The sequence below is a fragment of the Notolepis coatsorum genome (genome assembly GCF_963971535.1).
Source record: "Notolepis coatsorum genome assembly, chromosome: 4".
NCBI lineage: Eukaryota > Metazoa > Chordata > Actinopteri > Aulopiformes > Paralepididae > Notolepis > Notolepis coatsorum.
The window spans coordinates 24,405,948-24,415,019 of record NC_140168.1 but is presented as its reverse complement, the minus strand read 5'-3'; the positions used below and the strand labels follow the sequence as shown (position 1 = coordinate 24,415,019).

Genomic DNA, 9,072 nt, shown 5'->3' with positions numbered 1-9,072 from the left:
ACGACATATCTACTTACTATTTCTTGTGTCGGGTCGCGTATTGAAGGCACAGCTCTTTTGGTTAGCACCAACATGGAGACCACTCCAGCATCAAAAATACCTTGATTGGTGACGTCGTCGGCGGAGAAATGTGCAGTACAAACCCGAGTATTAGACGTTGCAACGGAACTTGGAGGGTCACCAAAAAGGAACTTGTTCCATTGTTGGCGAAGTTCGGCATCAACGGGGAAACTGTGCAAAGACTTCTCGGTAGCTCTACAACCAGGAACATTACATCTGCAGGGTTTGCTGCTCATCGTGAAATTGAGGCGAGTGACGGCAATTTCTGTTTCCAGGTTGTATCGGCTCCAGGTACCAAGAATGGAGGCGGGCATTAGGTAAAACCACACAGCCAATCACATCACCTTGCGCTATAAACAGCGCCCTGTGACGTTGCCCAGCTCGTCAAATCAACATGACCTGATTTACTAGAGGCAAACAGGGGATGGGCTGTAGCTGAGGAATTCGTCAATATAGTATTTAGGCCCAAAAACACATTGATACGAACTCCTATTACTATAATACAATGCTAGAGACTGAAAAATGACATTTATAACGCATAGCCCCTTTAAGTAAAAGCAAAACCATATGTTAACGTGGAAGCTCAGACATTTCAAGCATCAACAATGTAACATTCGTCAACAATGTAACTTTATGTCACGTTCACTATTAAGTAAAAACAAATATGTTAACGGTTAACGTGGGTGGGTGGGGGGATTTTCAATTAGTAATCGAATAGTTCCCTGTGACTATTGAATAGTAATTTTACATTTACATTTATGTTTAGTCATGGCACCATGACTGCATTTGACAGAATACGTGATTGATTGATTGATTGAAAATTGTATTAACAGATTGCAGAATGGGTACAATACAGTACAGCTCAATACACACAATTGTTAAGGGGATGCAGACCAGAGAAAGACTTTCGTCTTGTTTACATCAGGGTCCCCCATTTTCAATTCATCATAACATATATGACATACATGACATACAGATAGACAGTACTGCTACATCTATACATTTATGACATACCAGATTTACAAATACAGCACTGTTTGTGATACAAAAATAGTCTAAAAAAAGAGAGTATATACATTTGACGAAGAAACTGTTTGGTAGGGGTGGGGGGGGGGGGGACTGTACATTGGAGGTGGTTGGGTGGATGGGGTTGGGGGTGGGGGGGGAATACCGTCGCATTATACTGTATGTTTACGTTGACCTGAATTCCATTCATTGGGTGGAATGTGGGAATTGGATTAATTTAAGATCACATGGTGGATGGTATGTGTTTCTTTTGGACCAAATGGTAAATTTAAAAGTCTTGTTTTTCCAACAGCATTTCTGGGCACTTCGTCGGATTAATGTGATTCAATTATGAATGATTTGTAGGTGGTCGTGGAGAAACATTTTCCTACATCGGCTGGGTGTGTACTATGATCATCTGTGTGTTTGCGTCTGTGTGGTGCGTGTGCGTGTGCATGTGCGTGTGTGGTGTGTGTGTGTGTGTGTGTGTGTGTGTGTGTGTGTGTGTGAATGAAGCGGTGATGATGGCAATTTATGGATGTACACACTAGGACCCCCCCAGACGTCTCTGCCTGCATGTAACTGAGGCGGTCCACACCCGCTGCCTGCCGGAGCTCCAATGCAAACATTTATCTCCTGGCAGCGTGAAAGGACGCCTCTGCCTGGGGTCCAGCTATCCGCCATTGCCATGGTGACGTGGTCTACCCCCACCCCCCCCCCCCCCCCTCCCTGTTCCCATGACTACGAAGGAGAAGGGGATCGGTTGGGACACACACACACACTCACACACACACACACACACACACACACACACACACACACACACACACACACTGACAGTAGAAATAAAACAAGAAGCTGAAGTAAATAGCAAGCACAGAGGGGAAAGCGGACGCTTTAGAATGTTAATGTGGAGAAAGAGGAGCTGTTTGTTGGGAACATACAGAGGGAAAGGTCGAGTGAAAGATGGACTGAATATAAAGAGGAATGAGGAGGGGGAGAAAATGGAGAGAATAAAAAAAGGGGGGCCATGGTTCAAAAGAGAGGGGTGGAGAGAGAGGAGCGATGTGATGAGAGACTTAGAAAAAGAGAAGGCAGTGGGTGGGAGGGTAGTCTGAGAAGAGAGAGAGGGGGGGGGTGGAGAGAGAGAGAGACTTTAGAAAAAGAGAAGGCAGTGGGAGGTAGTGAGAGAGAGAGAGAGAGAGAGAGAGAGAGAGGATGTGTTATTTCAACTAGATTAGGAGTCTGAATTCCATAGTGGAGGTCAGTTGTGTCTGGTCAGTGCGTTACATAAAACACACACTACCAGAGGGCCTGGGGAGAGACTAGAGCACATCTCTTTAACACATCGACTAGATCCGCTGGGCGCATTCATCAATCCACCGCCACTTTTGAATAGAAAAGTGTGCGATTTTTCACACGCTCCCAAGTGTCCTGTAGAGTAGATTAACTCAGCGACCCCGATGACGAAAGTTGTACCGGCATTTGGCTGGCAGGCCTTAATGTCCCACCCTGACATTGGGAAGACAATGGTCCTATTCTCAAACGGTAGCAGGGGGAAGCCTACCTCACTAGCTTTAATGAGATTCAGACGGGACAAACCGAGAGTCACACGCCGGGCAGTGGTGGAAGAAGTACACCGTTCCTTCCTTTACTTAAGTAAATGTAGAAATAGCCGGATAAATTAATACTCTGGTAAAAGAAAAAGTCCTCCATTCAAATTCTACTTAAGTAAAAGTAGGGAAGTATTTGCTATTGAATGTACTTAAGTATCTAAAGTAAAAGTCTATGCATTCTACATGATGTTTGTGTATCCCAGTGCTTGGTAGCATTCGATCCTCGATCTATTGACCTCTGAAGGTTATGTTGAAGTGGTATGTGGTCCAGTTATGCTGCTCTGATTAAAAGTGATGTTAACCCTTTCACTGCCACACTACAGAAGGTTAACCCTTTACTATCGCACAACCGGTCTTGAATCCCGGTGTCAGCATTGCCTGCGGCTTGGACCAGTCGTCATACTATCTCAATTGGCAGAGGTAGCGGGTGGAAGTCGATGGGTGGGGATTGGACGTTGTGGACAGCGACTCCTACAGGTCGGTTGGGTGACGCCTGCACAGCAGAGACAGGAAGTATCGGGGGCAGCGTGAGCCTCCCACGCGTTACTCCTCGCCACTGAGAGTCTGCGCTGTCTGGTGAAAAGATGTGACAGGCTGCCTCCTCGTGTACCGGAGGGGACACGTGATGCAAGGCTTCTATCCTCACTACAGCCGACCAGTGGGGGGCATAGTCTAGCAACGTTCAAGACAGGGGAGGGGAGAATTGGCAATACGAAATTGGGATGGGAGAAAAATTGAAAAATAAGGAGAAAAAGTTAATCAAAAAAGTAAAGGGTTAACCTTCTGTCGTGTGGCAGTGAAAGGGTTAACCAGCTGTCGCGTGGCAGTGAAAGGGTTAACCTTCTGTGTATTGTCGCAGTGAAAGGGTTGTCCAGTTATGCTGCTCTGATTACGTCATCTTTTTTTGTATTTTATTTTTTTAAACAAACACATACAGTAAACAAACATGACAACACGCGATAAGATTACGTCATCTTGAAGTTGACAGGCTTCAGATGTGAAAGTATATAATCTTCATACATTTTTTAAGCAAAATCTTTTTCTTCAAAGTAACTAGTAACTGATGGGTTCAGATAAATGTAGTGGAGTAAAAAGTACAATATTTCCTTTTAAATGTAGTGGAGTAAAAGTATAAAGTTCCCTAAAATGTAAATAAGCCAGTACTGTGCAGTACTGTTGCTGTTCTCAAGTCACATACTGTCCTTTTCCCCCCAAAAAGGGAGGTTAAAGACAAAACCCTGCAGCACAATGGGAAGTGGAACACAGACACACACACAGAGTCACCTACTGGAGTTATTGTCGACCAATAGAATCAAAAGGTCACACATACTCATTCTGAATAGATTAATCCAGTTGTGTGCCCGCACAGACAGCGGGTTAAAAGTACAAACTCTAACGCTAACTGTATGATAGCAGCATGTACAATAGTGCTGTATATACCGTGTATATACATTTATATATGTATATTTACAGTATACTTAATATACAGTATTAGGGCTGACCCCTATTAGTCGATTAGTCGACTAATCGGTCTAAAGGAGCCGTAGTCGACTGGCCAACCTCTTAGTCGAATATAAAAAAATATATATATATATATATATATATATATATATATATATATATTTATATATATATATATTTTTTTTATCATTCTTTCCAAAAGAAAAGAGGCCTAGAAGCGTGGCTAACGCTAATGGCACGCATACCAGAGGCTAACTGCCTACGAAAACAGGCACAGAGGCACTGAAAGAGGATTTCACCCATCTAATGAACACTAGACTAGACAAATATCAAGATGTATCCATCAGTGGACCAATTGCATGCTTTTGCAGAGGACAAGAAGCCTTCAGTCGACTCCTTCAGACATTAAGCACCCCCCACAGCCCAAATGGAATGATAGAAAATAAAATAAAATAAAAAATGTATTATACTTTTATTTTTTATTTTTTATTTTTTTTTAGCAATAGTTGACTAACGGCAAATTTTGGCCAATCATAGTCGACCATCCAAATCCTTAGTCGGGGACAGCCCTATACAGTATATGTGTGTATATATATATATATATACATATCTGTCTGAATATACCTACTTATACACCTGCATATAACCCATATAACTATGTATGATAGCATGTACAATAGTGCTGTATATACGGTATATATATATTTCTTATTACTGTATATATATCTATCTACATCTGTCTGTACATATACCTGCATATAATCCTTTTTAAATCTGTAGATACTATATCTATATCCGTACATATATCCTTTACCTACTCTCTGCTGGCCAGTATGACTTAGTACCATAGTGTCTTTATACCTGTATAACTGTACATTAATACTACAACTCTGTACATACATCTGATTAGCACTATTACTCAGTCGTATTAATTTATATATATATATTTTTTTGATCCACTTTTTCTCCCATTTTTCTATATTTTTCTCCCATCCCAATTTCGTATCATCCAATTCAACCCTCCCCTGTCACGAACGCTGTTTCTTGCCTCCCACAAGCCGGCTGCAATGTGGACTAAGTCATACATAGCACAAGTCCCCTCCGGTACTTGAAGTAACAGCAGTCGCATCTTTTCACCTGCGCAGCTCGATCTCTCAGTGGCGAGGAGTAACGCGTGGGAGGCTCACGCTGCCCCCGACACTTCCTGATTCTACTGCGCAGGCGCACCAACCGACATGTAGGAGTCGCTGTCCACAACGCCCGATCCCCACCCATCAGTTTCCCACCCCCTAATACGGCCAATGTGTATTAGTATGAACGACCAGCTAAACTGAAAGCAATGTGGAGCGCTGGGCTTGAACAGGCGAGCCCAGCGTCTCCGCATTTGTGGCGAGCGCCTTGCCCACTACGCCACGTAGCCGCCCCATTAATTTATATATTTTATACCCAGTTTAATCACCTGTACCTGTACATTGTATATTACTATTGCACTTTACTGTTACATTTGCACTCTGGTTGGATGGCAAACTTATTTTCGTTGTACTGTACCTGTGCTCTATGATGACAATACATTTCAAGCGAATCTAATGTTTCTGAACACGGGCACAGCAGGTTGTATAATGGTATAAATTATTATTTTGTGTAAATTAGGTTGTACGTCGACCATCAAGTAATACTTTAGTTTAGGAATAGGGGGCAGGTAACTATAAGAATTCTTCTTCTTCCTGCTCCTTTTGCCCATGGTATGGTATTTATGATTTTGTATGAAAACTCTATGATTGTATTGCTTCCATCATGTGGCAAATAAAACTCTGAATCTGAATCTGAATCATACTGTAGTCACTCTGTGGATTATAATTTTTTTTCTACTTTTTCTCCCCATTTTCTATTTTTCTCCCATCCCAATTTCGTATTATCCAATTCTCTCCTCCCCTGTCTCGAACGTTGCTAGACCATGCCTCCCACTGGTCGGCTGCAATGTGGACCAAGCCTTGCATCACGTGTCCCCTCCGGTACACGAGGAGGCAGCCGTCGCATATTTTCACCTGTACAGCGCGATCTCTCAGCGGCGAGGGTCTGCGTGGGAGGCTCACGCTGCCCCCGATGCTTCCTGATTCTGCTGTACAGGCACACCAACCGACCTGTAGGAGTCGCTGTCCACAACGTCCGATCCCCACCCACCGGCTTCCCCACCTCCTAACACTGCCAATTGTATTAGTATGAATGACCAGCCAAGCCGGGAAGCAACGCAGAGAGCTGGGCTCGAATCCAGCATCTCCTGCGTTAGTGGCGAGCGCCTTGCCCACTGCACCACTTAGCCGCCCTTACTCTCTGTGGATTTAACTCAAGCTTATGTTTTGATACTCTTGTTACGGCGTTAGCTACTTATAGAGTCTAAATCGGTGTTAGAGATTCAATGGCGTTAAACAGACCTTGTTTTTATTTGCTTTTGTGTGCTACGAACGCTGTATGCTATTTTAGTCATCAAAAGGCTCTTCCTTGTGTGATATTCGTGGGTAGTGTCAGCAGTCTGTTGTGTCTTCAACTTAAAAGCATAGCTGTGCGCTCGTTAAAACGCTGGTGATGTTGATGTGTTGCTGTGTGTGTCTTATGTGTCTGCTTGGCCCGTAAACACACAGTTTCATACCACAGCTGGACCCAGCATGACAGCACACACACACACACACACACACACACACACACACACACACACACACACACACACACACACACACACACACACACACACACACACACACACACACACACACACACACACACACACACACACACACACACACACACACACACACACACACACACACACACACACACACACACACACACACACACACACACACACACACACACACACACACACACACACACACACACACACACACACACACACACACACACACACACACACCGTTGTGAAGTGCTTTGGATAAAAGCACTATATAAAATCCAGTCCAAAGAGGGGAGGGATGTGTATGTGAGAGAGAGAGAGAGAGTGAGTGAGTGATGGAGTGTGTATGTGTGTGTGAGATAGAGAGAGAGGGTGGTAAAGAGAGAGAGAATGAGAGAATAAAAAGGTGACAGAACTGTTTTCATGGTGTTTTGTCAGTCGGTGCCTCTCCCTAAACCAGGGTCAGTCAGTTAACTGCAGTACGGCCCCTCGGCCACTAGGTGGGGACATACAGGTTTCACACTATATTGTTGTTGTTGTGGGAACTGGGAAGACCCCTCACTCTACCACTTCCTTGCCTGTGGCTATATACCGCAGACACTGGATACACTTGGTTTGTCTCTATGCCTATTATATAAAATGATGGATGTTACAAGCTCCGCTGTGGAAGAATGTGGTGTATATAAGAAGTACATGGTGAATATAAGAAGTACGTAGAGAGAGAGAGAGAGCGGGAGAGAGAGAGAGAGAGAGAGAGAGACAGAGAGAGACTCTGTGAATGTATTGTACAGTAGCCCTCTCTGAGTCCTATATATCACCTTTGGCTGGAAGCGTGTGAGGCCAGGTGGAATCCAGTTTGTTACGAGTTCACGTCTGTAGGTTTTTCATGCCACAGCAGGGTAGTGTGCAAAATGTCCTCTCTAGCCATAGTGTAGGATAACGGAGGTCGTATTGATGTGGCAGCTGAATGGCCCGTAGGGGCTTGTGTACCTGAGTCCAGACACGGCTCCTCTTCAGGTTAATGATCCCTCTTTGGACAATGAGAAAGCAGTGCTGGTTTAACCCTTTCACTACCACACACTACCAAAAGGGTTAACCCTTTCACCGTGACAATAGACAGAAGGTTAACCCTTTCACTGCCACACGACAACAAGGGGTTAACCCCTTCACAACCACACTACGGAAGGTTTAACCCTTTCACTACCACACTGCGGAAGGTTTAACCCTTTCAACTACCACACTGCAGACGGTTTAACCCTTTCACTGCCACACACTACAGAAGGTAACAGCAAGACGGCAAAGAGCGGAACAGCGCTGAAGGCAGGGATTATACCTTGAAACATGTAGTTTGGGTTTGAAAGTTCACGGCACGCGTGGATTTGAATGTTGTCACTTGTCATTGAACGTGTTCCTAGGGCCGGGTGATTAACCCTTTCACTGCCACACGACAGAAGGTCAGCCCTTTACTATCACACAACCGACGGCGATGCTCCATCATTAGCATCATTAGCTCCGCAAATGCGGAGCTAATGATGCTAATGATGGAGCATCGCCGTCGGTTGTGTGATAGTAAAGGGCTAACCTTCTGTATTGTCACAGTGAAAGGGTTAACCGGCTGCCGTGTGGCAGTGAAAGGGTTAATCGAGTTTCAATCTCAATTACAATTTTGTCTTCCTACGATCATGAAGATAAGAGAATCGAGATAAAGCGATTATTGTGTCGCTGGTTTTTTGTCTGGTGTGCGGCGCCCCCTTCCCTCACAGCGGTGCACTGCGCCCCTCCTCACGCCCAAGCAGTAGTTTCAGCTGGTGTTGAGAGGGAGGAGGGAGCCACGCCGGGTTATTTTGAAACGTCTTTGTTAACAAGGCGGCTGGGTGGCGTAGCGGAGATTGCGCTTGTCACCAATGCAAGAGACTCCGGTATCGAATCCCAGTCTCAGCATTGCCTTCGACTTGGACCGGCCGTCCTACTGGCTCATTTGGCAGAGCCAGCGGGTGGAAGTCGATGGGTGGGGATTGGACGTTGTGTGGACAGTGACTCCTACAGGTCGGTTGGGTGACGCCTGCACAGCAGAGACAGGAAGTGACGGGGGCAGCGTGAGCCTCCCACGCGTTACTCCTCGCCACTGAGAGTCTGCGCTGTCTGGTGAAAAGATGCGACAGGCTGCCTCCTCGTGTACCGGAGGGGACACGTGATGCAAGGCTTCTATCCTCACTACAACCGACCAGTGGGGGGCATAGT

General features: G+C 45.1%; 1 protein-coding gene across 1 annotated transcript in view; it reads right to left on the bottom strand.

Moving 5' to 3' along the window:
• macf1a (microtubule actin crosslinking factor 1a) overlaps nt 1–9,072 on the bottom strand; it is a gene marked incomplete at its 5' end in the record, with an annotated part of 316,154 nt that overhangs the window by 166,281 nt on the left and 140,801 nt on the right.